General features: G+C 46.7%; 1 protein-coding gene across 1 annotated transcript in view; it reads left to right on the forward strand.

The window, feature by feature from the left end:
• The window catches only part of LOC126214965 (uncharacterized), an 815775-nt gene that overhangs the window by 162763 nt on the left and 628467 nt on the right, over positions 1 to 24545 (forward strand). The window lies entirely within an intron of this gene.

Below are 24545 nucleotides of genomic sequence, written 5' to 3' on the forward strand. Positions count from 1 at the left end.
CTTCTTGTCAAGTTGTGCCAGAAACGTCTCCCCAATTCTATGCAGTACCTCCTCATTAGTTATGTGATCTACCCATCTAATCTTCAGCATTCTTCTGTAGCATCACATTTCGAAAGTTTCTATTCTCTTCTTGTCTAAACTATTTATCGTCCACGTTTCCCTTCCATTCATGGCTACGCTCCATACAAATACTTTCAGAAACGACTTCCTGACACTTAAATCTATACTCGATGTTAACAAATTTCTCTTCTGCAGAAACGCTTTGCTTGCCATTGCCAGTCTACATCTTATATCTTCTCTATTTCTACCATCATCAGTTATTTTACTCCCCAACTAGCAAACTCCTGTACTACTTTAAGTGTCTCATTTCTTAATCTAATCCCCTCAGCATCTCCCGACTTAATTCGACGACTTCCCATTATCCTCGTTTTACTTTTGTTGATGTATGATGATCATTAAATAAGGATACCAGCTTTCTAAAACTTCATAAAATCGGAGACAATCACTCCTAAGATAGAGCACACGTATGTTTATGTAGCATCGAATGGACTATTACTGAAAGCATTTTTGTTTATTTAATAAAAAAACTTCCACAACCTTTTAGAAAAAGCGGACATGAGAGCATACACCAAAGCAGGAACTACCAGCGCATGTTCTCGTACCTGGGCACTTCTATCCACCACGATGCGCTCAACTTCTAGGGCGTGCTGGAAAGTAACGCCCTGGGATTTTCTCTGCCTCGTGATGACTGGGTGTTGTGTGATGTCCTTAGGTTAGTTAGGTTTAAGTAGTTCTAAGTTCTAGGGGACTGATGACCATAGATGTTAAGTCCCATAGTGCTCAGAGCGATTTGAACCATTTTTTTATTGTTGTCGACCTGCTACAACAGAACAATTGAAAGCGAAGATGCGAGAAGAAAAGGTCGAAATTCCTGTAGAAATGTAACTTCGACACGTGCACAACTTATGTAATGGGGGGAACCACATTAGGAGGTTCAAAAAATTCAATTTTTTATTGCATAAATTGTTAGCTTAAGTATCCAAGAATAAGCTGTCAAAATTTCAAAGGGAAATTAGGATTCGTTTACATTTTACGAGCATAGAACCGAATGCACCTTCTTCCAATACATGAAGATTGATAAGGGATGAATTACTGGAACATGTTTAGGTGGCCACACACAAAATGCGAATGAAAGTTTTAATTCATTCGAATGACGCTACTCTAACTTTTCTCAAAAGTGTTTCTCGAAAAGAACGTCGCCAACCCTTGAGGGATTCCCATTTGACTTCCAGAAGCATCTCCACAAAATATACAGTCATGGAAATAAGTTTTCATACAGTAGGTGGTAACAAACTACGATGGTGTGTTGGGATAGTAAATGTTAAGTCCCATAGTGCTCAGAGCCCTTTTGAAAGTAACGCCCTGAATTTTTAATGTGAAACCTCTTAAAGCTTCTTAAATAAACATTATCACCATTCTACATCTTTAATCTTTACATATTTGCAGCCCTCTGTCGCTACAGGGCTCTGTTTTGTAAATGTAAAATGGCGATGTGCAGAGCTACTATATCGGTGCGTGAGAAACAGCGAGACGTAATCGAGTTTCGAATTCGAAGAGTTTGTCCACACATCGAGCACCTTCTGTTTGAGCGTGGCAGTGCTAGACCATTCATGAGAGCTCAAACGTATGCAACAATCCGATGCTTTCGGGTCATTGCCATCAATCGTCGTCCATACAGTCTCAGCTTCACCCCATCCGGTTTCCATCTGTTTCCAAAACAAACAACGCCTCCGAGGCTCAACGAGAGATCAATTTGTTGAACCGTCAGCGTAGAAGGTTTGACTTGGTTGACGGAGCTACAACCACATCTCTGCTTGCAGTATCCTTCATCGCTGCGGTGACTATGTTGCGAAACAAATACACTGATCAGCCACAAAATTATGACCACTGACCAACTATCGATATAAACCCGTTCCGGCGACAGCAGCGTCGCCTGGCGAGGGATGACTGCGAGTAAGACACACGCAGCCGCGCGGGTTGGCCGCGCGGTTTGAGACGTCATGTCACGGAGTGCGCGGCCCCTCCCGCCGGGCCGGCCGGGGTGGCCGAGCGGTTCTAGGCGCTACAGTCCGGAACCGCGCGACCGCTACGGTCGCAGCTTCGAATCCTGCTTCGGGCATGGATGTGTGTGATGTCCTTAGGTTAGTTGGGTTTAAGTAGTTCTAAGTTCTAGGCGACTGATGACCTTACAAGTTAAGTCCCATAGTGCTCAGAGCCATTTGAACCATTTTTGGACACTCATATTTATGTAGCATCGAATGGACTATCATGGAAAATATTTCTATTTATTTAATAAAAAAACTTCTACAACCTTTCAGAAAATGCGAAGATGAGAGAAAAAAGTTAGCATACACCAAAGCATGAACCACCAGCGCATGTTTTCGTAACTCGGCACTTCTATCCACCAACCTGCGCTTAACTTCTAGGGTGTGCTGGAAAGTAACGCCCCCAGTTTTTCATGTGAAATCTCGTAAAGCTTCTTAAATGAAACAAACATTATCACCATTCCACATCTTTAATCTTTGTGTCTACATACTTGCAGCCCTGTGTCGCTACAGGGCTCCGTCCTGTAGCATGGAAAATGTCGGTGTGTAGCGCGATTATGTCGGTGCGTGAGAAACAGCGAGCTGTAATCGAGTTCGTCCACACATGGAGCACCTTCTGCTTAAGCGTGACAGTGCTAGACCATTCCCGAGAGCTGAAACGCCTGCAACAATCCTATGCCTTGGGGTCATTACCATCAGTCATCGTCCATACAGTCCCAGCTTCACGCCATCCGATTTTCATCTGTTTCCAAAACTTAAACTGTTGTTGGTTGGCAGGACAGCCAACACCAGGTTACAAGAGGAAGCCGAAAGGCACGCGTTTTAGCTCACGCAGGCTGGCGTGAGGTCTGGAACAGGACAAGGAAATTAGAATTTAGAAAAACGGACCTAGCTTCTGGAATACTTAACTTTAATCCATAATTGGTGAACGTCGGTCTGACGGTACAGCATCACAAGATCAATAGCAACTGATAATGGCGCCTTGCTAGGTCGTAGCAAATGACGTAGCTGAAGGCTATGCTAACTATCGTCTCGGCAAATGAGAGCGTAATTTGTCAGTGAACCATCGCTAGCAAAGTCGGTTGCACAACTGGGGCGAGTGCTAGGGAGTCTCTCTAGACCTGCCGTGTGGCGGCGCTCGGTCTGCAATCACTGATAGTGGCGACACGCGGGTCCGACGTATACTAACGGACCGCGGCCGATTTAAAGGCTACCACCTAGCAAGTGTGGTGTCTGGCGGTGACACCACATAAACAACGCCTTCGAGGACGACACTTGGATACTGCAATCAGAGATGTGGTTGTAGCTCCGATCATTATAGTCAAACCTTCTACGGTGAGTGTTCAACAAATTGATCTCTCGTTGCGAGAAATGCGTTCATCGCTGCGGTGATTATGCTGCGAAATAAATACAGTGATCGGGTCACCAAATTATGACCACTGACCAACTATCGATGTAAACCCGTTCCGGCGACAGGAGCGTCACCTGACGAGGAATGACTGGGAGTAAGACACACGCAGCCGCGCGGTTTGAGGCGTCATGTCACGGACTGCGTGACCCCTCCCGCCGGAGGTTGGAGTCCTCCCTCGGGCGTGGATGTGCGTCTTGTTCGTAGCATAAGTTAGTTTAAGTAGTGTGCAAGTCTAGGGACCGATGACCTAAGCAGTTTGGTCCCTTAGGAATACACACACATTTTTAGACGCACGCACGGTGCACGTGGTATCAGTCAGATGCTGTCCTCGTGTAGAATGGGGAAGGCGCTCGATGTACCTGAGTTTGACCGAGGGCAGATTGTAAGTGCAGAGATACGTAAATAGGCGGAATATGGCGCTGCCGTCGGCAACGCCTATATAAGACAACAAGTGTCTGGCGCAGTTGTTAGATCGGTTACTGCTGCTACAATGGTAGGTCATCAAGATTTACGAGGTGCATTCAAGTTCTAACGCCTCCGATTTTTTTTCTCCAAACTGGAAAGAGATAGAAACATGCGCATTGTTTTTAAATGAGGCCGCGTTCATTGTCAGAGATGGCAGCACCGTACGGCAGATGGAATTTTACCGCCTGCGGCGAGAATGAGAACTGTTTTAAATACCTAAAATGGCGACGTTTTCCTTACTTGAACAGCGTGCAATCTTCGTTTTCTGAATTTGCGTGGTGTGAAACCAATTGAAATTCATCGACAGTTGAAGGAGACATGTGGTGATGGAGCTATGGATGTGTCGAAAGTGCGTTCGTGGGTGCGACAGTTTAATGAAGGCAGAACATGGTGTGACAACAAACCGAAACAACCTCGGGCTCGCACAAGCCGGTCTGACGACACGATCGAGAAAGTGGAGAGAATTGTTTTGGCGGATCGCCGAATGACTGTCGAACAGATCGCGGCCAGAGTTGGCATTTCTGTGGGTTCTGAGCACACAATCCTGCATGTCGACCTGAAAATGCGAAAAGTGTCATCCAGGTGGGTGCCACGAATGCTGACGGACGACCACACGGCTGCCCGTGTGGCACGTTGCCGAGCAATGTCGACGCGCAACGACAGCACGAATGGGACTTTCTTTTCGTCGGTTGTGACAATGGATGAGACGTAGATGGATGAGACGTAGATGCCATTTTTCAATCCAGAAACAAAGCGCCAGTCAGCTCAATGGAAGCATACAGATTCACCGCCACCAAAAACATTTCGGGTAACCGCCAGTGCTGAAAAAACGATGGTGTCCATGTTCTGGGACAGCGAGGGCGTAATCCTTACCCAATGCGTTCCAAAGGGCACTACGGTAACAGGTGCATCCTACGAAAATGTTTTGAAGAACAAATTCCTTCCTGCACTGCAACAAAAACGTCCGGGAAGGGCTGCGCATGTGCTGTTTCACCGAGACAACGCACCCGCACATCGAGCTAATGTCACGCAACAGTTTCTTCGTGATAACAACTTTGAAGTGATTCCTCATGCTCCCTACTCACCTGACCTGGCTCCTAGTGACTTTTGGCTTTTTCCAACCATGAAAGACACTCTCCGTGGCCGCACATTCACCAGCCGTGCTGCTATTGCCTCAGCGATTTTCCAGTGGTCAAAACAGACTCCTAAAGAAGCCTTCGCCGCTGTCATGGAATCATGGCGTCAGCGTTGTGAAAAATGTGTACATCTGCAGGGCGATTACGTCGAGAAGTAACGCCAGTTTCATCGATTTCGGGTGAGTAGTTAATTAGAAAAAGAATCGGAGGCCTTAGAACTTGAATGCACCTCGTATGTGACTTTGAATCTGGTGTTATAGTCGGCGCATGAACGATGGGACACAGCATCTCTGAGGTAGCGATGAAGTGAGAATTTTCCCATACAATCATTTCACGAGTGAACCGTGAATATCAGGATTACGGCGAAACATCAAATCTCCGACAATGCTGCGGCCGGAAAAAGATCCTTGAAGAACGGGACCAACGACGACTGAAGAGAATCGTTCAACGTGACAGAAGTGCAACCCTTCCGTACATTGTTGAAGATTTCAATGCTGAGCCATCAGGAAGTGTCAGCGTCCGAACTATTCAAGGGAACACCATGGAAGTGAGTGGGCTTTCAGAGCCGAATGCTCACTCTTGTTCCCTTGATGACTGCACGACACAAAGATTTACACCTCGACACAGACATTGGAGTTTTTATGACTGGAAACACGTTGTCTGGCCGGACGAGTCCCGTTTCAAATTGTATCGAGTGCATGGACGTGAACAGGTATGGAGACAACCTCATGAATCCATGGACCCTATATGTCAACAGGAGACTGTTCAAGCTGGTGGAGGTTCTGTAATGCTGTGGGGCGTGTGCAGTTGGAGTGATATGGGACCCCTGATACGACTCTGACAGGTGACACGTACGTAAGCATACTGTCTGATCACCTGCAACCATTCATGTCCATTGTTCATTCCGATGGACTTGGACAATTCCAGCAGGACAATGCGACATCCACACATCCAGAATTGCTACAGAGTGGTTCCAGGTACACTCTTCTGAGTTTAAACACTTCCGCTGGCCACCAAACTGCTCATTCAGGAGCCGGCCCGTGTGGCCGAGCGGTTCTAGGCGCTACGGTCTGGAGCCGCGCGACAGTTATGGTCGCAGGTTCGAATCCTGCCTCGTGCATGGATGTGTGTGATGTCGTTAGGTTTAAGTAGTTCTAAGTTCTAGGGGACTGATGACCTCAGATGTTTTAAGTCCCATAGTGCTCAGAGCCATTTGGCTGTTCAGAAGAGGTCTCCATCGTCTCGACCTTTTGCCGAGTTATGGAGAGACCTGGTCATGGTGTCAATTCTCTACAGCACTACTACAGATATTAGTCGAGTCCATGTCACGTCATGTTGGGGCACTTCAGCATGCTCTTGGGGGGAAGGGGGGGTCATGGTATTAGGCATGTGTACCAGTTCTTTCGCTCTTCAGAGTATAAGCGCATCGGAGTCGCGCTACAGTGCATTTACGCTGCAGCACTGCCCTCAGACGGGAACATTTTGATGGCCGTTATATTTTACCCACCCTGTACATGGCACACACAAATGAACATCAAAAGGTGTAGTTGTGTACCTGAGTTCAATTACTGTGCATTACTACAGTAACAAGTTATGCACAAGGATGAGTATATCTTGTTAAGGACTTTTTCGGAAGTGTTTTTTACATAGTGTAATAACTTTATGGAAAGCGTGCAAGAGGGAAAATAACCTGCATTAAGACTGTATGGTTGACCTACTTGTTGCTCATCAGCTAGTCTAGTGTCAAGCTGCATGACAGCTGTCCTCCGTCGCAGCGACTTTCGCATAACGAAGGCTAAGTGCTGTGCTAACGAGTATCTTCCCGTGCGCTGTGGACAGTGTCGGAGCTACATGGTTAACACGACTCACCTCAGGGCTATTTGACGCGTCATTAAGTTCAGCTCCCCTCCGCCTCTCGTGGTAACGGTGTACCCCCACTCACGAGGGAACCTCCCCATCGCATCTGTCTTGGTAATGATAATTTTAATGTTAGTTTAGGGATGGAGCTGAGTTTTGTGATACTACTTCATAGGTAGCTTCAATAACCAACGCTCACAAAGTGGTTAAAGTACATGATCTTATCATAGCAAATACTGACAAGGGAACCTCCCCATCGCACCCCTCTCAGATTTAGTTACAAGTTGGCACAGTGGATAGGCCTTGAAAAACTGAACACAGATCAGTCGAGAAAACAGGACAAAGTTGTGTGGAACTATAAAAAAAATAAGCAAAATATACAAACTGAGTAGTCCATGCGAAAATAGGCAACATCAAGGATAATCTCAGCTCACGAGCGCCGCGGTCCCGTGGTTAGCGTGAGCAACTGCGGAACGAGAGGTCCTTGGTTTAAGTCTCCCCTCCAGCTAAAAGTTTTTATTTATTTTGGCAAAATTATGATCTGTCCATTCGTTCATTGACGTCTCTGTTCACTGTAATAAGTTTAGTGTCTGCGTTTTGCGACCGCACCGCAAAACCGTGCGATTAGTAGACGAAAGGACGTGCCTCTCCAATGGGAACCGAAAAGATTTGATCGCAAGGTCATAGGTCAACCGATTCCTCCACAGGAAAACACGTCTGATATATTCTATACGACACTGGTGACGGCATGTGCGTCACATGACAGGAATATGTTGTCGACCCACCTAACTTGTACACTTGGCGAATGGGTAAAAAGATTCTTCTACGTTGCCCAATCTAGGTTTTCTTGTGGATGTGATAATTACTCCCCAAAATGAGATGAAAACATATGAGTTTGTCACATAAACTGCAACAAATGAATCCAACAGTTTCACAGTCGCACACTTTTCCCTGTACTCTGTCAAAACATATGTTTCTAACGTTTTCAAATTTTTCCATGTGTAGACCGTCAAATCCTGCATATGTCCAAGCAAATCTGAACATGTCCTGGAATTTTGGAGAGCGAAGTTGAGTATGTGTGAGTGCCTGAACTTTGATAATTGACTCAAAATAAAAATTAAACTTTTCGCTCGAAGAAAGACTTGAACCAAGGACCTCTCGTTCCGCAGCTGCTCACGCTACCCACGGGACCACGGCGCTCCTGAGCTCACACTATCCTTGATGTTGCCTATCTTCCGCATGGACTACTCAGTTTGCGTACTTTGCTTATTTCTTCATAGTTCCACACAACTTCTTCCTGTTTTCTCGATTGATCTGTGTTCAGTTTTTCAAGGCCTATCCACTGTGCAAGTTATAACTAAATCTGAGGGGGGTGCGATGGGGAGGTTCCCTTGTCAGATGTATGTGCTTTTGCAATACTGGCACTGTCATAGCAACTACGTAAGTGAATTTTTAATCACCTTATACTTTTCCTTTTATTCAGTTAAAACTACGCCAGTTGCCAGAAAGTGACATGAAGTTTGCAATTTTCTTTTCGTTACAGATAGAAAAACAGTTCCTTTAAGTCTACTCATGTGGGCTTGCCCTTACCTTTCTCGCTGCTTTCCAGTAAGATGTTGAGCTATCACATATCTGTTTGGAGTTATGAACCGCTCTTCCTATTGCGATTCAGATATGAGGCGCGACAGGTTATTTGAAGTAAAATTTCATTAATGTGTAACGACTGCATAAAATTTGTAATTAAACAATCATCTCTCCTGTACAATGATATTCATTGCGGGTACGGCAAATTTGTGTGGAACTAGTGCCGGAAAATATCTAGCGTTTACAATTACACTTAGTGAAAGTACACCTAGCTGTATATCTTGTAAGCCACTGTGCATTGCGTAGCGGAGGGTACTTTTCGCGAATGTTGGCAGTTCTCTTCCCCAATTATTCGCATACGGGCCATTCGGTACTCTGCGCCCTAATGTTTCTTATTTTACTCTCATGATAACAACGAAAGACGATTACAGAAATTTATTTCTCAGGATAAACATCTACATCTACATGGATACTCTGCAAATTACATTTAGGTGCCTGGCAGAGGGTTCGTCGAACCACCTTCACAATTCTCTATTATCCAAATCTCGTACAGCGCGCGGAAAGAATGAACACCTATATCTTTCCGTACGAGCTCTGATTTCCCTTATTTTATCGTGGTGATCGTTCCTCTCTATGTAGGTCGGTGTCAACAAAATATTTTCGCATTCGGAGAAGAATGTTGCTGATTCGAATTTCGTGAGAAGATTCCGTCGCAACAAAAAACGCCTTTCTTTTAATGATGTCCATCCCAAATCCTGCATCATTTCAGTGACACTCTCTCCCATATTTCGCGATAATACAAAACGTGCTGCCTTTTCTTTGAACTTTTTCGATGTACTCCGTCAGTCCTATGTGATAAGGATCCCACACCGCGCAACAGTATTCTAAAAGAGGACGGACAAGCACAGTGTAGGCACTCTCCTTAGCAGGTGTGTTACATTTTCTAAGTGTCCTGCCAATAAAACGCAGTCTTTGGTTAGCCTTCCCCACAACATTTTCTGTGTGTTCCTTCCAATTTAAGTTGTTCGTAATTGTAATACCAAGGTATTTAGTTGAATTTACAGCTTTTAGATTAGACTGGATTAAGTAATACTGCTGACACTACTTTACTTATGAATTAAGTGTGGTGAGATTGGGGCTACAACACCATCCCTTATATCTAATCAGGCTTTCTACGTACTGCAGCCGGCCGAAGTGGCCGAGCGGTTCTAGGCGCTACAGTCTGGAACCGCGCGGCCGCTACGGTCGCAGGTCTGAATCCTGCCTCGGGCATGGATGTGCGTGATGTCCTTTGGTTAGTTAGGTTTAAGTAGTTCTACGTTCTAGTGGACTGATGACCTGAGAAGTTGTCCCATAGTGCTCAGAACCATTTGAACCATTTCTTCTTTTCATCTTTTTCTTCTTCTTTTGCTTGTGCTGTTTTTACCGCGGATACGCATGGTTAATCGGATGTGGCAGTGTTAGTTGAAGGGGTGGCCGGATGACCTTTCTGCCGCCACCCCGTACCCCCTGGGAAGGAATGAGTGTACCCCAACTCTGTGCGACTAGTGTAATCCATGGAATAGTGCGAAAGTGTTCAGATGTCTGCGAGCTGTGTAACTGAGGCGGGACGTGGGGACCAGCCAGGTATTCACCTAGGGGAATGTGGAAAACCGCCTAAAAACCACATGCAGTCTGGCCGCCACACCGGCCCTCGTTAATCCGCCGGGCGGATTTGATCCGTGGCCGGCGCGCCAACCCGAGTCCAGAAAGCAGCGCGTTAGCGCGTTCGGCTAACGTGGCAGGTTCCTTTTGTACCATTTCTACGTACTGTATATTATGTTCACACAAAGGCGCAGATTTTACGAAAATATTTGCATGTAACATGGGATTGTGGTTCTGGCCGCAAGAGTGGCGTGGGACCACATAACCCTCCATACTGTATCCAGTGACGTCACTGACAGAGGAAGACACGGCGGTCGGTCGGTCGGTCCCGAGTGGCCCGTCTTGGCCAGAACGCGGCTACTTAGCTAGATTTTACGTTAATATGAAATACGACAGAGGTATCTCTTACGTAACTAGGGGTGGAGCAACGGTAGCTAACAAGACTACTTACTACGCAGCCTGGTTTATGAGTTTCAGGAGCAGCGGCCTGAGTGGCTAAGTAGACCGCCGGCTGGCTGACATTTACGGCAGATGGAGTTTCTTGTGCGGTGCTGCGGCACGGTGACCTTTGGCGGACCTCCACTTGGCCGCCTGTGCTCCGCGCTACGGACTCATTTTTTTCCCCGTAATGCAGAAGACATGGCCAGGAGCTTTCCACACATTAGCCTCGGCAGACGTCGAAAGCACGTACAGCACTGTCTCCAGAATTGATCGTTCAGTGTACAGCTGAGTGTGTGCCGGACCGTGACTCGAAACATAACGTACGGGACTAGTAGTTGTGGAAAAAGGCAATTTAAATCGTGAATAAGTTAAAAAATTAGGAGCTATAGTGTATCCCTTGCTGCCAACTACAAAAATTAATGAACCCCTTTCCACGAATACACAGCTATTCTCGGAGACATTCTCGAATAAATGCTTCGATCCACCATGACAGCCTAGCGCGTTAAACCGCGCGCGGTTCAAAATGGCTCTGAGTACTATGGGACTTAACATCTGAAGTCATCAGTCCCCTAGAACTTAGAACTACTTAAACCTAACTAACCTAAGGACATCACACACATCGATGCCCGAAGCAGGATTCGAACCTGCGACCGTAGCGGCCGCTCGGCTCCAGACTGTAGCGCCTAGAACCGCTCGGCCACTCCGGCCGGCGCGCGGGGTTCCGTCCCGGATCAGTACCCACCCGGCGGATTATGGACAAGGGCCGGTGTGCCGGACAGACTGGACGGGGTTTTTAGGCCGTTTTCCACATCCGACTGGATGAATACGAGGCTGGGACCCACGGCGTGCCTCACACACAAGCCATGCAAAAGTGTAGAAAACGTTATCACACTTATCCATGGGATAATACTAGACAATGGCCGATGTGGGAAGTTCGAGGGTGGGGGGGGGGTTGTGGGGGGGGGGGGGCAGGTGGCGTCAGAAAGGGCGTCTGACAACCCTCTACCATTAACGTTGCCAAATCCGAAAAAAACTCTATTTTGTCTCGATTCACTTGGAGCCCAACCTTCTGTGCAGAATTGTCTATTTTCTGGTACATTTCTTTCAACAAGTGCTTCGATTCACGTAGTAGTACTACGTCATCTGCATATGTGAGACAGTTGAAGTTACCGTCCATCTCTACTCCAGCCCACTCCTGTTGCCTACACTCTTTTATTACTTTCTCTAAGATGAACAGAACACATGAGAGAGCATCCCCTTGTCTGAGGCCTGCCTCAATCTCGAATGTTTCTGATGTGGCTCCTCGGAAACGTACTGCTGCTTTTGACCTTGCACCATTCTCACTAGCTTCTCAGGGACTCTGAAGTCACACATTGCACTGTATAGGCTATTCCTGTGGATGCTGCCATATGCACGTTCAAAATCGGCGAACAGACTTTAGATATCCTTATCATATTCCCAGTGGTTTTCAAACAATAGTGTGAAAATGTGATCTGTTCTTACAAGGTGGCGCAAAATACGTGTTACAAAGAGTTGGTCTGCTGTGCCTTAATCGTGTGCCCTGAATGATTCTGCTTGTCATATTGTTTTATTGTAGCTCTGAAAATTCTTTAGCTCACTCACTGATGTATCAGTTCACATTTCAGAATGGTAGCACTAACATTGGAACAGCGTCACTGTGAACCCACACATGCCGGCCGCGGTGGCCGTGCGGTTCTGGCGCTGCAGTCCGGAACCGCGGGACTGCTACGGTCGCAGGTTCGAATCCTGCCTCGGGCATGGATGTGTGTGATGTCCTTAGGTTAGTTAGGTTTAAGTAGTTCTAAGTTCAAGGGACTGATGACCTAAGATGTTAAGTCCCATAGTGCTCAGAGCCTTTGTGAACCCACACGTTCAAGCTGCCGCTTCAACTCATCCACAAAAATTCACTGTTTGGTGCGCAATATGCGCACAATGCATTACTGAGACCATTTATATTGAGGAACCCGTAACAAAAAACAAATACAGACAAGCCCTGGAATATGAATCAGTGCTGGTTGCAAGCCGCCGCCGAATGCTCTAAGCCGGCCGTTGAGGCCGAACGGTTCTAGGCGCTTCAGTCCGGAACCGCGCTGCTACTACCGTCGCAAGTTCGAATCCTGCCTCGGGCATGACTGTGTGTGATGTCCTTAGGTTAGTTAGGTTTAAGTAGTTCTAGGGGACTGCTGACCGCCGGCCGAAGTGGCCGTGCGGTTAAAGGCGCTGCAGTCTGGAACCGCAAGACCGCTACGGTCGCAGGTTCGAATCCTGCCTCGGGCATGGATGTTTGTGATGTCCTTAGGTTAGTTAGGTTTAACTAGTTCTAAGTTCTAGGGGACTAATGACCTCAGAAGTTGAGTCCCATAGTGCTCAGAGCCATTTTGACTGCTGACCTCAGAAGTTAAGTCCCATAGTGCTTAGAGACATTTGAACCGTTTTTTGAATGCTCTAAAAGTAATGGTTCACGCAGAAAGGAGCACACATTCAGGTATCAGATCTGAAACTTCCCGCCAGATTAAAACTGTGTGCCGGACCGAGACTCGAACTCGGCACCTTTGCTTTTCGCGGGCAAGTGCTCTACCAACTGAGCTACCCAATCACCACTCACGACCCGTCCCCACAGCTTTACGTCTGCCAATACCTCGCCTCCTACCTTCCAAACTTTAGAGAGGCTCTCATGCGAACCTTGCAGAACTAGCACTCCTGAAAGAAAGGATATGCGGAGACATGGCTTAGCCACAGCCTGGGGCATGTTTCCAGAATAAGATTTTCTCTGCAGCGGAGTGTGCGCTGATATGAAACTTCCTGGTAGTCCCTTTCTTCGAGGAGTGCGAGTTCTGCGCGGTTTGCAGAAAAGCTTCTGTAAAGTTTGGAAGGTAGAAGACGAGATACTGGCAGAATTAAAGACGTGAGGACGGGGCGTGAGTTGTGCTTGGGTAGCTCAGCTGGTAGAGCACTTGCCCGCGAAAGGCATAGGTCCCGAGTTCGAGTCTCGGTCCGGCACACAGTTTTAATGTGCCCGGAGGTTTCATATCAGCGCTGTAGAGTGAAAATCTCATTCTGAGGTATCAGATCGTCTCGCTGGACGCCTTAGCATTGATTGGGCATGGTGAGAATTGGCGCTCTTATAGTCACTATGATTATTTCTTATGCGGTTATCTAGAGGACAGACTCTTCAAAGGTGTTCCTACACCATCCCAGGATCTTCGAACTGCAATTTCCAGACCGATTGGTGCAGCCAAAAATATTCTTCAGAAAGCCATGACGGAATTCAGTTCAAGGCACTGTACACTCATTGCTGCAGAAGGAAACCACTTTGAAAAGCTTCCGTATAAAATTTCAGATTGTCTGCTATAGCATAAATCTGATAACAATAATATATCACTCGGTATTACGTCATAGTAGACAAAATTTTTCGACCACCTATTTTGTGCCACCCTGTAAATTCTTGAGTATATTGTTCCGGTTTCTGATTTCACCTGCCTCATTACAGAGTTCGATTTTGTATGTCAAAGACCTTTCTACGATCACGTATAGGGGTTTTGGGGTGTTTCAATATTGGAGAGTCTAACCTCAAAGTGTGATGGTAGGTGTGTAGGTTGCGTGTTCATTTCGTAGGTACAAAGTACATACAATGGTCTTCGGAGGATTTGGTTCGAGAGAGTTATGTTTGAAGTAATCATCTAATGTCTTCAGGTCTCGTGTTAGTATACCTTCCGTAAAGCTTTGGAGATCCTATTGAAGACAGTGCTGCCAAATTCAGAGTTACTAAACACAGCCTTCCGAAATGCCTTCACAAAAGAAGACGAAGTAAATATTCCAGAAATCGAATCGGGAACAGCTGCAAACATGAGTAACGTAGAAGTAAATATCCTCGGAGGAACTTAAACCAATAAAAGCGAGTCTTATGGTCCAGACTGTATACCAATTAGGTTCCTTTCGGAGTATGCTGATGCATTAGCTTCATACTTGACAATTATATACAACCTTTCGCTCGACGAAATATCCGTCGCCAAGGACTGGAAAGTTGCACAGGTCCCACCAATATTCAAGAAAGGTAGTTGGAGTAATCCACTAAACTACAGGCCCATGTCGTTAACGTCGATATGCAGCAGGATTTTGGAACATATGTTGTGTTCGAACATTATGAATTACCTTGAAGAAAACTGTCTACTGACACACAGTCAACACGGGTTTAGAAAACATCGTTCCTGTGAAACACAACTAGCTCTTTATTCACATGAAGTGTTGTGTGCTATTGATAAGAGATTTCAGATCGATTCCGTATTTCTGGATTTCCAGATGGCTTTTGACACTGTACCACACAAGCGGCTCGTAGTGAAATTGCGTGCTTATGGAATATCATCTCCGTTATGTGACTGGATTTGTGGTTTCCTGTCAGAGAGGTCACAGTTCGGAGTAATTGACGGAAAGTCATCGAATAAAACAGAAGTGATTTCTGGCGTTCCCCAAGGCCCTTTGCTGTTCCTTATCTATATAAACTATTTGGGAGACAATCTGAGCAACCGTCTTCGGTTGTTTGCAGATGATGCTCTCGTTTATAGACTAGTAAAGTCATCAGAAGATCAAAACAAACTGCAAAACGATTTAGGAAAGATATCTAATGGTCCAAAAATTGGCAGTTGACTCTAAATAACGAAAAGTTTGAGGTCATCCACATGAGTGCTAAAAGGAATATGTTAAACTTAGGTTACACAATAAACCAGTCAAATCTTAAGGCCGTAAATTAAACTAAATACCTAGGTATTACAATTACGAACAACTTAAATTGGAAGGAACACATAGAAAATGTTGTGGGGAAGGTTAACCAAAGACTGCGTTTTATTGGGAGGACACTTAGATTATGTAACAGACCTACTAAGGAGACTGCCTACAATATGCTTGTCCATCCTCTTTTAGAATATTGCTGCGTGGTGTGGGATCCTTACCACATAGGACTGACGGAGTACATCGAAAAAGTTCAAAGAAAGGCAGCACGTTTTGTATTATTGCGAAATATGGGAGAGAGTGTCACTGAAATTATACTGGATTTGGGCTGGACATGATTAAAAGAAAAGCGTTTTTCGTTGCGACGGAATCTTCTCACAAAATTCCAATCACCAACTTTCTCCTCCAAATGCGAAAATAGTTTGTTGACACCGACCTACATAGGGGGAAACGATCACCACGATAAAATAAGGGAAATCAGAGCTCTTACGGAAAGATATAGGTGTTCGTTCTTTCCGCGCGCTATACGAGATTCGAATAATAGAGAATGGTGGAGGTGGCTCGATGAACGATCTGCGAGGCACTTAAATGTGATTTGTAGAGTATCCATGTAGATGTAGATTCTGAGCGATCATAGGAATATCATCAGCTTAAAGGCACTTACTGGACTTCGTTTCTGGAAGACCATATGTAAACAATTTTAAAAGGTGGGGGGGGGGGGGGCAAAAGAAAGCCTTGTGTGATGCCAGCATTTATTTTGTGAACTCTGCTTTTACCTGAGAACATCTGGAAGTATCTGTTGTACAGTGTATTGTCAATTACAGTGGTTAGTTCCCAGCACGGAATTACACTGATGAAATTGAGCAGGAGTTTTTCACGACAGACATTACCATAGGCTGCAGTCAGATATGAGAAGACCCTCATGTTTATCTTCTGCTTCTCAGTGATGTTTTCGATATGAGTTGCTACTCCTACCACTTGTTCCTCACATCCTCTTCCTGGTTTAAACCTAGTTGGCTCTATTGGGACGTGTTTACTGATGGCTGATCAAATACTGTTACCAATGGGGCCCTCCAGAAACATGAACGTCGCACTAAAGAAAGCAACGGGGCGATGGTTTTCAGCTTTGCATCCTTGTTTGGCTTTAGTACGGGAGTGATCTTAGTTCTGTTGAAGAGATATGATAGAGGACATGACTTAATATATTTAAAAAGAAGGTGATTGGTTATATATTGTACAATGATTATTTTGTATGTGCATTTAATGGTGTATGTGGATACTGTCTGAGAAATGTGTTGTAAAGAAGTAATAAATTAGAACGTTGCAGCTGACAGTAAAATCATACTGCATGAACGCCGAAAATGTACTAAGCCATAAACTTTTCGTGTTGGTTTTTTTATGTGGGAGTTGTCAGAGAGAAAATCTTTTGAAATTATATGTAAAGGTTGTTGGAAGTCGCCATTTGCTCTGGTTTTTAAATATTCGATTATTATAGTCTGGCTAATTTTCGCGCCTGTGTTACGCTGCTTGAAAAGATATACACAGGTTCTAGTTAAGTACTTATTACCTTGAACATTTAACTTAATATTAACTTGTCAATGAGTAGGTAACGGAGCATTTTAAATTTTTATATTTAGTCAATAAATACGAGGGCGGTTCAGAAAGTAACCTCCGACTGGTCACAGTGCGGGTTGTGGGGGGAGTAGCGACGCCATCTGTGCGTTCACGCACTCAACAGGTCAGTCGGCATCAAGCCGTGGTCGAGTGAACGTCGTACCTGCGCTAGTTTAGTTTTTGTGGCAGTTTGAAATGTGTGCTGCAATAGAAAACCCCGCCAAATGTGAAGTGCGTGCTGTCATAAGGTTTTTTACAGCCAAAGTATATTCTGCAGCAGCTATTCATCGTGAGCTTTGTGCCGTGTACGGACCGAGAGTTATGAGTGAAGGAGTTGTCCGTGAATGGGTACGTTTATTTAAAAGTGGACGAGAAAACGTTCATGATGAAGAGAGGAGTGGTAGACCATCATTGGTGACTGACGAACTCGTTCAGACAGTTGATGCAAAAGTTCGTGAAAATCGACGTTCCTCAATGTCGGAGTTGTCTACTGGTTTTCCACAGATTTCTAAGACTCTCTTGTACGGTTTGATGACGACGAAGAGCTCAAAGATGCGGTCACAGGCTGGCTCCAGGCACAAGCGGGTGATTTTTATGCAGAAGGAATTTCAAAGCTTGTGAAGAGATACGATAAGTGCCTCAATCGCTATGGAGACTATGTAGAAAAATAGTGCAAAGATGTAGTTGTAAGATGTATATATTAAAATATTTTTATTTAACTTGGTGTATTTTTTTAAATCAACCGGAGGTTACTTTCTGAACGGCCCTCGTACATGAAATACTGCCTCTAGAAGCCGTTAAATAGGGAACATGCAACTGGGAGCGGGTGACTATCTTATCTCCTTAGTAATATGGACTTCGTATCCACCTTTCTGAGTCTCCTCGTAAGCAGGAATGATGTTGACTGTGGTCTGCTGTCTAGAAGACTTGCATCTCACTTTCATTCTACATCTACAACTATACTCCGCTAGCCAACAAGCGGTGTGTGGCAGAGGGCACAATTCGCGCCAAACTCATATTCCCCCCCCCCCCCCCCTCGCGGATGGGAAAGGAAGTCGGCTGTGCCCTTTCAAAGGAACCATCCCGGCATTTGCCTGAAACGAGTTAGGGAAATCACGGAAAACCTAAATCAGGATGGTTGCACGCGGGTTTGAACCGTCGTCCTCCGGAATGCAAATCCAGTGTGTCAATCAGTGCGCCACCTCGCTCGCTCCACGAGCGTGGAACCCCAGTCTTTGCGTAGTGCTACCAAGACACTTTGCTGACACTGTGACATGCTTATAAAGTCAAAATGCCCAGGAATGCTGTCGCATGGAATCATCCTGTTCCATGATAAGTCCTGCCCCCACACTGCCACGTGCTTCATTGATTTCGTTGGGAAACGCTGCAACGCCATTCGTGCAGCCTGGATTGTGAGTCAGGGTGAGTCAGGAGGAACGGTACACGCTTTGAGACGCGACAGTATCAATGATTCTGAGCAAAAAACTTCATATGGACACGTTTTTCTTTAATAACTCGAAAATCCCACACTCTAACGAAAGCGTGTCTCAGTACAGAGTAAAAAATTTGCGGTAAAAAGGTCCTATTTATTTTTTGTCTAGGACTAACAGTTCGCGCGAAGAGATCGCGAGAATATTGAAAGAAATTACAATTAAATCAATACCAATATCCGCTGACAGGCGTTGATACACATCAACGGGGACAGTTGAAGGAAATACGGAAGCGTCCGATCTAACCCGTCGGCTTTGACCCATGACGTCACAAATATAGCGGAAACGACAATTCCAATATGGCGGATATAGAAACGTTGCATACGTATCACAAAGACGAAAACATAGAAAAACAACACACACAAAGGTTTCACAAGAACTATCTGCTAACATTGATAGCAAACAAAGATAATAATAAACAAGTGGTACTCAAGGCCAGGCAGGGGGGGGGGGGCTGCGCCCCCCCTGACCCCCCCCCCCCCCGCCAAAAAAAAACTCCCAACCTAACCTCGTATTCAGGGCTACGCTACAGATCAATGTGTAGGTCACTCAAAAGATAAAAAAAAGAAACAAATAAAAAAAGAAAAAAAACAATTTTGATTCATTAGACACAACGAGTAGCGACAAAACATATAGACCATAAAGATTGAACAATCTAATGGCAAACTGATAAAAGCCTCATAGACGACGTTAAAACAAAAAGTACAGTAAAAAGGTAAACTATATATTACAGGCCCTAAAACTCCTACTAAGGTAACGTCAACGAGGCAACATCTACAAACACGCCACACTCACAAACCAAACTCCGCGCCGTAATGACGTCACACACCACAACACCCTTACGTCACGGGTCAAAGCCGACGCGTGAGATCGGATGTTTCTGTTGACCCCAGTTGAAAATGTGTGTCCCGATCGGGACTCGAACCCGGGGGATCTCCTGCTTACATGGCAGACGCTCTATCCATCTGAGCCACCAAGGGCACAGAGGCTAGTACGACTGCAGGGACTTATCGCCGGCACGCCCCCCGTGAGAGCCACATTCTCAACTTACTGTGCACGTACTACATTCGTAGTACCTCTGCCATTATACCCATTACTCGCGGCAGACAGTCCAGAGTCCCGTAAGAGTCAGGCAATTCGTATGCATCTGCACTGAAGGAGGTCACCAGCCGGTTAGCCTTAACGATATGAAGATGGTATCTATTCTTTCGGACATGTCCGAAAGATCAGATGCCATTTTCATAGACTATTAAAAGTCTCGCCACAGAAATCGAAAGCTGTTTACCCAAGTTCCAGTAAGGTCATGACAACCTTGTTCTTTGACTTGCAGCTGTGGCGTAGGTACTTTTTGTAGACCAGTTTAAGGTAATTTTCCGACCACAAGCTTCCTGTATCAACTATCCGTCTCAACTTCCTCTGTACTACTGTGGTACGTTGTAAAAAATGACGATGAATAATGAAGAAAATAAATAGAAATGTACATTAAAAGTGTTCTGTCTCGGAAACCATTCAGAATAGGGCATATGTCCGCAACAAGTCTTTTGTTCAGAGCCAGTAATGCCATCGCCCGTCAAAACACGTACCTTTCCTCTTGGTTCACCCTGTATTTGGTGACCTGAAAAAGACATGCGGGGACGTCGGTTTCAGGTGGACCAGGAAGTGCAAGACTAGGTGCGGCTGTCGATCAGACAGCAGCCGACCGCGTTCTACGAAAGAGGAATTGATCGTATCCTCCCCCAGTGGGATAAATGCCTTACGGCGTGAGGTGATTACACTACTGGCCATTGAAATTGCTACACCAAGAACAAACGCAGATGCCAAACGGGTATTCATTGGACAAATATATTATACTAGAACTGACATGTGATTACATTTTCACGCTGTTTGGGTGCATAGATCATGAGAAATCAGTACCCAGAACAACCACCTCTGGCCGTAATAACGGCCTTGATACGCCTGGGTATTGAGTCAAACAGAGCTCGGATGGCGTGTGCAGGTACAGCTGCCCATGCAGCTTCAACACGATACCACAGTTCATCAAGAGTAGTGACCGGCGAATTGTGACAAGCCAGTTGCTCGGCCACCATTGACCAGACGTTTTCAATTGGTGAGAGATATGGAGAATGTGCTGGCCAGGGCAGCACTCGAACATTTTCTATATGCAGAAAGGCCCGTACAGGACCTGCAACATGCGGTCGTGCATTATCCTTCTGAAATGTACGCAGGGATCGAATGAAGGGTAGAGACACGGTCGTAACACATCTGACATGTAAGTTCCACTGTTGGAAGTGCCGTTAATGCGAACAAGAGGTGACCGAGACGTGTAACCAATGGCACCCGATACCATCACGCCGGGTGATATACCAGTATGGTGATGACGAATACACGCTTCCAATGTGCGTACACCGCGATGTCGCCAAACACGGATGCGACCATCGTGATGCTGTAAACAGAACCTGGATTCATCCGAAAAAGTGACGTTTTGCCATTCGCTCTCCGAGGTTCGTCGTTGATTACACCATCGCAGGCGCTCCTGTCTCTGATGCAGCGTCAAGGGTCACCGCAGCCACACTCTCCGAGCTGATAGTCCGTGCTGCTGCAAACGTTGTTGAACTGTTCGTGCAGATGATTGTTGTCTCGCAAACATCCCGATCTGTTGACTCAGGGATCGAGACGTGGCTGCACGATACGTTACAGCCATGCGGATAAGATGTCTGTCATCTCGACTGCTAGTGATGCGAGGCCGTTGGGATCCAGCACGGCGTTCCGTATTACCCTCCTGAACCCAGCGATTCCATATTCTGCTTACAGTCATTGGATCTCGACCGACGCGAGCAGCAATGTCGCGATACGATAAACCACTATCGCGATAGGCTACAATCCGACCTTTATCAAAGTCGGAAACGTGATGGTACGCATTTCTCCTCCTTACACGAGGCATCACAACAACACTTCACCAGGCAACGCCAGTCAGCTGCTGTTTGTGTATGAGAAATCGGTTGGAAACTGTCCTGTTGGCAGCACGTTGTAAGTGTCGCCACCGGCGCCAATCTTGTGTGAATGCTGTGAAAAGCTAATCATTTGCATATCACAGCATCTTCTTCCTGTCGCGTCTGTAGCACGTCATCTTCGTGGTGTAGCAATTTTAATGACCAGTAGTGTACTTCCGAGTGGAACCACTGCACGCTGTGGTTGCGGCGGGTCCTCGGTTTTGGTTCGGCTGCCCGTCAGAGAGTACAGGAGTGAGGCATGTTGGCGAGCGCCAGCGGCAGCGGCAGTGTCGCTGGACCGGCGGTGTGTTGCGCCCGCAGGCCCGCGCCGCGCCCGCGTCCGCTCTCGCGGCAGAGTAGAGGCGGAGGCGGAGGCGGAGGCGCGCCGCTGTGAGGCCGCGGCGGCGTCCATGTCGGCGCCTGCGCGCTGGCCGGCCGCCGCGACGCCGACGACATGCGCCAGGGGCCGACGCCGGCCGCCGGGGCGCCCGCGGCCGCAGCCGCCCGCAAGAGCGTCTACGAGCTGCTGCTCGAGTGGGAGTGAGTAGCCGGGCCGCTGCTTGTTGTCTGCCACCGCCTCAGCCTCTCTCCAGTAGATGTGCGCGTGACTTCTGTCCTCTCTGCACACTGTCGCCACTATCGTAGGCACCGCTTTTCTTCACCGAGGCCGCAGTACACGACAAACTGAGTCGGCTATCACCTAATCTCCAGCCCTGCAGTGTACTGGAGTTGCAAACTGACACAGTAGCTATACATCCCAACTTGCTAGTTCACACCCAGGTATGCTACTCGGCAGTTGACACCGACTTACGGTACCCAGCAGCTGACACTCAGGTATGCTACCTTGCTGTTGACACCCAGGTAGGCTACCTTGCTGTTGACACCCAGGTAGGCTATCATGCTGTTGACACCCAGGTAGGCTACCATGCTGTTGACACCTTGGTAGGCTACCTTGCTGTTGACACCCAGGTAGGCTACCTTGCTATTGACACCCAGGTAGGCTACCTTGCTATTGACACCCAGGTAGGCTACCTTCCTATTGACACTCACATACGCTACCTTGCTGTTGTCACCCAGGTATGCTACCTTGCTATTGACAACCAGGTAGGCTACCTTGCTGTTGACACCCAGGTAGGCTACCTTGCTGTTGACACCCAGGTAGGCTACCTTGCTGTTGACACCCAGGTAGGCTACCTTCCTATTGACACTCACATATGCTACCTTGCTGTTGAAACCCAGGTAGGCTACCTTGCTGTTGACACCCAGGTAGGCTACCTTGCTATTGACACCGAGGTAGACTACCTTCCTATTGACACTCACATATGCTACCTTGCTGTTGTTGCCCAGGTATGCTACCTTGCTGTTGACACCCAAGTAGGCTACCTTTCTGTTGACACCCAAGTAGGCTACTTGCTATTGACACCCAGGTAGGCTACCTTGCTATTGACACCCAGGTAGGCTACCTTCCTATTGACACTCACATACGCTACCTTGCTGTTGTCACCCAGGTATGCTACCTTGCTATTGACACCCAGGTAGGCTACCTTGCTATTGACACCCAGGTAGGCTACCTTCCTATTGACACTCACATACGCTACCTTGCTGTTGTCACCCAGGTATGCTACCTTGCTATTGACAACCAGGTAGGCTACCTTGCTGTTGACACCCAGGTAGGCTACCTTGCTGTTGACACCCAGGTAGGCTACCTTGCTGTTGACACCCAGGTAGGCTACCTTCCTATTGACACTCACATATGCTACCTTGCTGTTGTTGCCCAGGTATGCTACCTTGCTGTTGACACCCAAGTAGGCTACCTTTCTGTTGACACCCAAGTAGGCTACTTGCTGTTGACACCCAGGTAGGCTACCATGATGTTGACACCCAGGTAGGATACCATGCTTTTGACACCCAGGTATGCTACCTTGCTGTTGACACCCAGGTATGCTACCTTGGCCGGCCAGGGTTGCCGAGCGGTTCTAGGTGCTACAGTCTGGAACCGCACGACAGCAATGGTCGCAGGTTCGAATCCTGCCTTGGGCATGGATGTGTGTCATGTCCTTAGGTTAGTTAGGTTTAAGTAGTTCTAAGTTCTAGGGGACTGATGACCTCAGAAGTTAAGTCCCATAGTGCTCAGAGCCATTTGAACCATATGCTACCTTGCTGTTGATACCCAGCAAGGCTACCTCGCTGTTGACACCCAGCTAGGCTACGTGGTTGTTAATGCCCAGGTAGGCATTCAGCTCTTGATATCCAGCTGTCAACACTGAAGTATGGTATCTGGCTATTTACACCCAGCTATGCCACCTGGATTTTCACACTTAGGTATCCTACCTAAAAAGTGACACCCTGGTGTGCTACCTGGATGTTAACACCTGGGAAGGCCATACCCAGCTGTCGATACCCAGGTCTGCTACACCACTGTTGACAGTCAGGTATACTACCTGGCTGGTGACACCCAGGTAGGCAATCCAGCTGTTCACACTCAAGTAGCCAACCTGACTGTTCATACCCTTGTATTCTACCTAGGTAGGCTACCTGACTGTTGACTACTTGCTAGGTCACCCAGGTATTGATACCCAGGTATGCTACCTAGCTGTTGACAGTCAGCTGTACTACCTGGCTGTTAAAATCCAGATATGCTGAAACTTCCTGACATATTAAAACTGAAACTTCCTGGCAGATTAAAACTTTGTGCCGGACCGAGACTCGAACTCGGGACCTTTGCCTTTCGCGGGCAAATGCTCTACCAACTGTGCTACCCAAGCACGACTCACTCTCCGTCCTCACAGCTCTAATTCCGCCAGTACCTCGTCTCCTACCTTCCAAACTTCACAGAAGCTCTCCTGTGAACCTTGCAGAACTAGCACTCCTGCACTTGCCCGCGAAAGGCAAAGATCCCAAGTTCGAGTCTCGGTCCGGCACACAGTTTTAATCTGCCAGGAAGTTTCATATTAGTACACACTTCGCTGCTGAGTGAAAATCTCATTCTGGATCCAGGTGTGCAATCTGAATGTTGATATCAGGTATGCTACCTGGCTGTTGATACACAAATGTGCTGTCTG

The sequence above is a fragment of the Schistocerca nitens genome, chromosome 12, assembly GCF_023898315.1.
Source record: "Schistocerca nitens isolate TAMUIC-IGC-003100 chromosome 12, iqSchNite1.1, whole genome shotgun sequence".
Taxonomy (NCBI): domain Eukaryota; kingdom Metazoa; phylum Arthropoda; class Insecta; order Orthoptera; family Acrididae; genus Schistocerca; species Schistocerca nitens.